This window comes from Octopus bimaculoides, chromosome 30 (assembly GCF_001194135.2).
Source record: "Octopus bimaculoides isolate UCB-OBI-ISO-001 chromosome 30, ASM119413v2, whole genome shotgun sequence".
NCBI classification, from domain to species: Eukaryota; Metazoa; Mollusca; class Cephalopoda; order Octopoda; family Octopodidae; genus Octopus; species Octopus bimaculoides.
In genome coordinates this window covers 6,619,542-6,629,040 of record NC_069010.1, presented here as the reverse complement: position 1 = coordinate 6,629,040, position 9,499 = coordinate 6,619,542, and positions in this window count along the sequence as shown.

The window sequence follows — 9,499 nt, the reverse complement described above, 5'->3', positions numbered from 1 at the left end:
TATTATTATTCAGGTCACTACCTGGAATCGAACTCGGAATCTTGGGGTTAAGAGCGCGGGCTACTAACTCCAAGATTTCAAGTTCGATTCCAGGCAGTGACCTGAATAATAATAATAATAATAATAATAATAATAATAATAATAATAATAATAATATCAAAAAATACCTTAGGAATGAGAACCCAGGTACTTTTATTTCCAATTCCATTTTCCCCACTTCATTGAAATTCTAAGTAGTGACAATAAAACAAACAAAACCATCACCACTGTCACTACCACTACCACCTCTGATTGTTTTTTCCTCTCCCTCTCTTCTCTAACAGACCTTACAAATGACAGAGCTCTCCAGGTGACCATCAATGCTGATGACATGAGGCTGGCTGTTCCCAACTGCCTCTTCCCTGGACAAACGACCATTAACAGGGAGAGCTTCACGTATTTGAAATACACTTTCTACGATAAAGGTGAGCTATTGTTGGGCCTTCATTTAGTTTTCTTTCTTTTTCTGTTTTGTCTCTTTTTGTTTTCTCTTGTTTCAGTCATTGGACTCTGTCCATGCTGGGGCACCACCTTGAAAGGTTTAGTTGAACATTCATCCATTTATCTGGTCCTGCTTCTTGCACGGGATCCCATGACCCTCAACTCTGTTATTCATATTTGAAGCTAGTCATAATGACTCTTTGGTGACCTTACAGTACGAGTCCTAAATATCGGCCTTTTCCATAAAAAGTGTTGGAGAGAAACAGGGAAACGACGTCGTAAAAGCGAAAGAGATACAGAGAGCGCGATTTATTTTGAAGGGTTTACGGTTAGGGTTAGGGTTTGGATTGATGCCAGGCCCGCCTGACTGGCTCCTGTGCTGGTGGCATGTAAAAAGCACCCACTACACTCTTGGAGTGGTTGGCGTTAGGAGGGGCATCCAGCTGTAGAAACTCTGCCAGGTCAGATTGGAGCCTGGTGCTGCTGCTGCTGGCTCTCCGGACCTCGGTCAAACCGTCCAAACCCATGCCAGCATGGAAAACGGACGTTAAATGATGATGATGTAGTAACCTTGTATAGATGTTACACGATGGTTATAAATGAGCATCATTGGCATATAAGCAATGTTGTTTGCTTCCAGTCCTCATGAGAAACATGTCTAACTATAGGAAAAATATCACCTTACTTTGAAACAGATGAGGGCTAGTGGCAGGAAAGTGCATTCAGCCATAGAAAATTGGGCCAAATAAATTCTGTTTGATCCATGCTGGCAGCATGGGAAAATGGAAGCATCGAAAACTGGCAACAGATGGAGCTCTGCATCTCTTATTTTCTCTATTACAGGTCCCTTTACATCTGATGCAATCCCAATCAAAGCATATGGAGAAGATTTTGTCTCAATGAAAGCTGGGCATCAGAACAGTTTCCTTGTTGACTTATCATCACCATTACTCTGGTACAAATTGCTTTCATTTATATTTTTATTTATTTATTGCTGTGTGTGTGTGTGTGTGTGTGTGTGTGTGTGTGTGTGTGTGTGTGTGTGTGTGTGTGTGTGTGTGTGTGTGTGTGTGGCAGGGTTGATGGAGAGACGGGGATTTATTAAAGATGTTTGGGCTAAATTCGATGTAAGAAAAACAGCACCATGACGCAATTCACTCTGCCAAAAATTTGTAAACGACATGATGTACTGCTTGGCATTCACGCTGGAAGCTCCAATACAAACATTTCAGAATGTTTGGGTGTCAGTCTGAAGACATATATTGAGTGTGATAAAAATCAACCATCCAGTCAACATCATGGTGTTTGGAGTGATCTCTAGTGATAGCAGCATAACGCCTCCATTCATCTTCCCACATGGCCTCACACTCAACATGGGGGCCTACACCAAGTGCCTGGAGCAGGTAGTGCTGCCCTGGGTCAAGAGAGTGGCTGCTGGAAGACCCTATGTCTGGTAACAGGACTCTGCACCATGCCACACAAGCAGGAGAACCCAGTCAGACAATTTCTGCGACCACATTACCCTTAATATCTGGCCACCTAACTCCCCAGACTGCAATCCCCTTGATTGTTATGTGTGGGGTGAGAGACCAACAAAACTCCTAGTAACACCAAAGATGAACTGCAGGCAAGGATTATGGCAGCATTCACCAACTTAAAACAGGAGACCATCCTGAAGAGTTGCAGGAGATTCCGAAGTCGTCTGGAGGCTGTGGTTGAAGCCAATGGCGATTTCATTGAATAAATTTACTCTTTAGTATTTCAAGATATTTTTATGTAATTTTGGTAAATATATCTGTTAAAACGAGATGTCAGTGTTATTTTCATTTTTGCGTAATTTAGACGACAGTTTATTCACCGTACCCTGTTTTTCTTTATCACTATTTTGAAAGGTTTTTAAAAGAAGAAAAACTTGAAATCAAAGTCTGGTTTTCTGTTGGGGCCAGTGCCATTCCCAGGATTAACATCGGTGACGGGGACAGTTTAGAGAAGACTATCAGTAACCGAAGGAAACCAAAGGATAAATTGATTGGCTCTGTCTGGATCCCACTGCGGGAGCTGTGTTGTGGACAGAAGAAGAACGTTTATCGAATCAGGTATGTTAACTCTGGTATCTGATATAAGGATTTGAGGTGGGCTTTCAGGCCTCAACTTCTGATCTAATCAATTGTGTATATATATTTATATTGAGAGAGAGAGAGAGAGAAGCAGATAGCAGTGGTGGTGGTGTTTTGATAGTGAAAAGTATTCTCTTTTACTTGTTTCAGTCTTTTGACTGCGGCCATGCTGGAGCACCGCCTTTAGTCGAGCAAATCGACCCCAGGACTTATTCTTTGGAAGCCTAGTACTTATTCTATCGGTCTCTTTTGCTGAACCGCTAAGTTATGGGGACGTAAACACACCAGCATCGGTTGTCAAGCGATGTTGGGGGGACAAACACAGACACACAAACACATACACACATACATATATATATATATATATATATATATATATATATATACGACGGGCTTCTTTCAGTTTCCGTCTACCAAATCCACTCACAAGGCTTTGGTCGGCCCGAGGCTATAGTAGAAGACACTTGCCCAAGGTGCCACGCAGTGGGACTGAACCCGGAACCATGTGGCTGGTAAGCAAACTACTTACCACACAGCCACTCCTACGCCTATGTATTATTTTTTTTATTGAACTATTTTTTTTTATAGTAACCATTGAATATGCGAAAGTGCAATTATAAGGGTTAATTCAGCCTAAACTCTGGATTCACATGAAACCCAATTACAAGCTGCTCGAGAAAAGATGTGCAGATATAGAGTATGGATCAGAGAGGAACATCGATAAAATATAATAAAAACAGGTAAAAGACAACAGCGATGGAGATGCGAGGAAATGAATGTTTAAAGAATTCTAAACTAAGAACGCTATAAAAATGCAAATCAGCCTTTCTTTCTTAAATGGGTTCTCTTAATTTTTTTCCATTCTGTGGAATTTACATGGGTCCTTTAAATAAATATATAAATTTTGTTGTTCATTTTCCTTCTGTTTCCGGTTCAATTCCAGTGGTCTTTATCCCATCTTCAATGCCCGAGCTGCCAATTTACGTGGTATGTTTCTCCGATGTCACATCACACTCCAATTACAGGTAATTCAAATACACTCTTTCATTGATTTCAATACATTTTGCAGTGGCCATGCTGGGGCACAGCTGCCATGTATTTTTATTATTTCATTTTCCATATTGTATCTGTCCTATCCTGTCGGGCGACTTGCTCTGCCAATTACAGCTCTTCCACGTCAGATGTCCCAATTTTCCATAACAGTCTAGCGATGGGTTACATAGCTTGTAACCATCTGAGCCAGAGATCTGAATTAACCCTTAGTATTTAAACCATCCGTATCTGGTCAAAATATTCTACCTGTTTTATGTTCAAACTGACCAGGTTTGTCCTACAATGTCATTCTAAAAATAACCAGTCACGTTATCAAAATCTCAAAGCTATGAAATAATGGATGATTAATTTAAAATAATATGAATTAATAAGCATTACATTGGACAGAATAAACTGAATGCTAAAGTGTTAACCCTTTAGCATTTAAATCAGCCATATCTGGGCCCCAAATATTCCACCTGATTTGTATTCCAGCTGACCAGATTTGTCCTGTAATGTCATTCTAAAAACAAACCAATTATTTCATCAAAATCTCAAAGCTTTGAGATAATACATGGTCAATTCAAAACAATGTGAATAAATAAGCTTTACATTTGACAGAGTATTCTAAATGCTAAAAAGTTAATCTACTTCCTTTTTTTTCTTTTTGTCTTCCCTCCAAATTTTGGCCTAACCTGAAGGACTTGCTGCCCAGCACAAAACACCACTTACCAACAAAGAAGACATCTACCAATATGGCTGTTGACTCCAAGAGTGACTCTGATGATTCAGACTGGAATGACATTCCTACAGAGAAGATCAGCACTGATCACCATTGTGGCCACCCCCGCAAAAACTACCAGAATATCCTAGAAGTCTTTGAGGCCCACATATCAATTGAGAAGGCCATGCATTTGAAACATGTAACCAACAAAAGCAGGTAATACATGCAGACCACCATTAGACATCAGTTTTTCCCTCAATTTCATAATTTTGTTTTTCGCAAGTGTGGCTGTGTGGTTAAGACATTTGCTTCCCAATGATGTGGTTTTGGGTTCAGTCCCACTGCATGGTACCTTGGCCATATGTCTTCTACTATAGCATCAAGCTGACCAAAGCCTTGTGAATAGATTTCGTATGATGATGATGATGATGATATGATGATATGATGATGATCACAATGTTAACTCTATCACAATGTCTTTCACTATCTCTAAATGAATGTATTTTCAGTGGCAAGATCTGTAAGCCCAACACATACGTCTCCTTTCAAAGTGGCTACAAAAACCGGACAGTGTCCACCTCTGTTTTCTACAATGCTGACTGTCCAGTGTGGGACTTTGATGTCGACACCCTGCTCACCTCTCGCCTGCTCTATGAAGAAAACAAGGTAAGATGACCGATCGGTTCACAGCTCCTGTCTTTTATGTTGTTGCCTGACTTGCAGATCCGTTCAACTTGCACCAGTCTGTGATCTTACTGAAGCAAGGGCACAGTTAAGAGTGTAGTCCTAGATGTTTAAGAAGACATGAATGTCATGCTTGGATGTCCTTTGATTATATATCTGTTTGGTGTGCACTGATCTAGGGTTAAAAAGTGCTGTATCTTGCTGTAAAAGCAGGGCTCTTAGCTCTTAGCACTGAGAAATGAGTCAAGTAGTAATACACAAAACTCCATGAGCAACACAGCAATTTACAAAGATGAGTAAAGCTGTGAGCTGACAAAATCATTGGCACACTGGGCAAAATACTTAGCGACATTTCGTCCATCTTTATGTTTTGAATTCAAATTCTGCTGAGGTCGACTTTGCCTTTTGTCCTTTTGGGGTTCTGTAAAATAAATACCTGTTGAAAGGTAAGCTACTATAAATCGGCATGAACATTCAGGACAACCCAATAAAAATGCTGAGAGAGCATCTCAACTCCTATTTCTAAATTGGTTTCTACTTTGGGCACCAGGCCAGCAATTTCGGGGGATACGATAAGTCGATTACATCAACCCCATTGTTTGTGTTGGGTTTTTTTTTGTATAGTTTTTGATTTGCAGTGCAATAACAGTTCAAGAATGCTTAATTCAAAACATCGGTGGTTCAAATTCATGCAAAAAGACCATTATTAGTAAACTATTTTCATTCAAAAACAAGAAGTCTTAGTGACATACTTTTTTTTTCTTTCTTTTTGTTAGACAGTGGACTGTGGCCCTCCTGACAAACATTAACCAACAACTGCTACCCAACACCCATTGTGACCACTTCTGTCATATGTAGGTGGCACTGGTGGCCTAGATCTGTGGTACTATCTTTTTCTCTTTGTGGCACAGTGGGGATCAGACAGACTGGACAGACAGATAGTGGCACACTTCACCAGGAAGATTAACAAAAAAACAAACCAGAGTAAAAATATAGAAAAAAAAATAAAGAAAATCATAGAAGCTGACTTGGTCATGTGGTTAAGGGGCTCATTTTGCACTAGGGTCAATTTGTTTGACTAAAACCTTTCAAGGCAGTCCTCCAGCTTGGCCACAGTCCAATGATTGAAGCAAATAAAGGACAAAAAGATCCTGTTGGACGTCCCCATTCCCTTGCCTCACCCAGGAAATTGAGTTGAAGGGAAGGGACCTGTTGAGTTGCCATCAATTTGACCACGAGTCTGTGGTCCTGGGGTTGCAGGGGACTAATATCAGAAGCAGACAATATTACTAGTTGTTTCTTATTTCCTTTCTTTTTTTTTTTTTATTATTTCAGAACTTGGTCTTCAAAGTTTGGCATAAACCAGAGAATTCTTCCAAAGATATCAGTAAGAAACAATTCTTCTCAGTCATCATCGTCATCATCATCGTCGTCGTCATCATCGTCATCATTATTATTATTATTTAAGACGTTGCACAGTATCCAATATTGTGATGTTGTTGATTAAAGATATTGTGTCTACCAGGGCCTCGTACTGTCTGTCAAGTCACAACAAGGACCTCAGACAGACAGTACTTTAGGCAGTATTTGTGCAGTCCCAAGCAATGCTGACTTTTCCAATACAACTACATTGTAGGGTGTTTCTAAAGTTTCCAGATGCTTCTTTATCTAGGGTGGTATTGAACCCAATGCTTTGATGACAATAGGGACAACCTTTATGTTTGACTCTCGTAGCTGCCACATCTTATCAGTCTCGATTCTCAGGTCTCCATATTTATCAACCTTTTCTCTTTCTTTCATGATGACATCTTGATCTCCCGGCACTGCCACTTCAATTATTAGGATTTCTTGTTTGTCCCTCCTAACGGTTACTATGTCCAGCCTTCGGTGCTCGAACATCTTGTTTGTCTGGAAGTCAAAGTCCCGGAGGACTTTTGCTTTCCCCTTTTCGTCCATTACCTTTTCCAGTGTACGTTGGTACCAAGCACCCATTACCTTGTATCCATACTTCTGGCATAGTGGCCAGTGAAGGTTTTGGGCTACTTTGTCATGTCTCTGCTTGTACTCTTTCTGCACAAGACTTTCACAAGCACTAACAATGTGAGTCCAACCCATGCTAGCATGGAAAGCGGACGTTAAACGATGATGATGATGATGATGAAATAAGCATTGCATTTCACAAAGTAATCTGTATGCTAAAGGGTTAAGGGTCAGGGTGACCATAGTTTTTAAGGGTTTCCATGAATAATCTTTAGGAATTTCTCTCATTTGGGGGGCATTTTTTCTTTTTTTCTTTTTTTGAATTTTTTCCTCTTGTTTTTGTCATTTTTTTATTTACATGTTTCTTGCGTAATTTCTCACCTATTGACAGTACTTCCTGTGTTGTGGCTCTTCTTTCAGGTAAATCATGTGACCAGGTCATTGGGTACATATCTGTCGACCTTGTGCCTCTTGTCTCCGGGTTACACCAGCTCTGTGGCTGGTACAACATCATGGATTTTGGTGGTCAATGTCGAGGACAGGTAAAGGTCAGTACAGCCTCAGGAACCCCTTTTCACTTCCAATCCCCCCTACTCTCTCTTGACCCTGATTGCCAAATACTGAGATTGAACCCAAAACCACTCAGTTGAGAAGGCAAGCTTCTTAACCACACAGCCACACCTGCCCGTCCTAACGTCAGAATGGTCCTTAATTATAAAGACATTGAGTATACTGTATGGTTGTTAATTATGTAACCATACGGTATACCTTAACCCTTTCGTTATCAACCCTGCTGAAACTGCTTTTGGCTCTGTAGTACAAATGTCTTGTTTTTATAAGTTCCGAATTAAAATCTTCCGCCAAACCTTAGTCACAATTTATGTTCCTAACACTAGCTTAATGATAACTAAGTTATTTTACTAAATTGTTTGTTATATTTAAAATAAATTGAAAGAAACACAGAGCATCTCAACAGAAATATGCTAAGAAAAGGGTTAAAGTCACCATGATATTTTTAACCCTTTTGATACAAACCTGGTTGAAACTGCTTTTGGCTCTGTAGTACAAATGTCTTATTTTCAAAAGTTCTGAATTAAAATCTTCCATCAAACCTTAGTCACAATTTATGTTCCTAACACTAGCTTAATGATAACTAAATTATTTTAATAAATTTTTTGTTATATTTAAAACCAGCAAACGCACCCATCCTTTTGATGGTTTAAGTTGCTTTGGTGGTATTTTTTTTCACTAAATAATTGAACTACCAAGAAAGGTTTATGAGTAGCACGGCAATATATGTTTCTGATTAACCTAGGAATGGAAAATCAAATTGAAAGCTGGTTATTGTGCAGGTCGTTGCACTTTAATGATTCGTAGAACGTATAAGTTTGCAAGCAATGCAAAAGTAGAGCTACTGAAATGTTTTGAGAGTAGATTATGGATAATGTCTACAAAATATAGTTGTTTTACATGAAAGCGAAATTTCTTTGTCAGAAACAGCCACATCTCAAAATAAATATGGTAACGAAAGGGTTAACATGTTCACGGACCCCCAGTACTACATTTGCGGACCAACACAGGTTAGGAACCACTGATCTAACATGTTGGTGGTGTTGTGATTATTGTTTAAGTCCAAGTTAGCTCTGACTGAGCAGATATCAGATCGAAGACATTCCAGCCGTGACCATCCCCCTCTTTCCGCATATTACAAACTGTATTAGCAAATGCGTCTGTCTTTTATTAAGATGACAGGATGCAGTTTAAGGAAATATTGGGTGTTATTTTTAACAAGTTCAGCAACTGTGTAGAGGCCTTCTTTGTTGGTTTAATAAAGAAGAAATTATTGCGATAGTTGTGTAGAAAATATTGATCTGTTTAAGTAAATGATTGATTGATTTCCTGATTCTTGTTTTTCTCTCTTTTTCTCACCTGACCGCCCCCTCCACTGTCTGCCCATCTACCTGTGACATTGTGTTGGTCAATCAGTTAAGTGTGACACCCATGGAATCAATGGACCATTACTGGCGCCGCCTCACCACTCACCTGGCCCAGCAAGCAGTAAGTCATATGCTTCACCTTGTTTTCTTTTTATTTGTCTTTTTAAAAAAAAATTTTTTTTAAACTTTTCTCAGGCATTGGACAGTGGCCATGCTGGAGTACAACCTTCAAGGGTTTTAGTTAATCAACATCAAGACTCATTTCAGTCTGGTATATTCAAACATACACACACACACACATACATGTGCACTCACTAACATACACACACAGACAAACACACATTTCCATATATGTATGTATATATATATATATATATATAAACAATATATGAGTATATGCATATATATGTACGTGTATGTATATACGTTCATCTACATGTACATATAGATACATAACTGGGTACATGACATGGCAAAAGAACATGGACAAAATGGTAAACAAGGTGCAGCAAACAAGCAGGCCACATAGAAACATCCCCTTCATC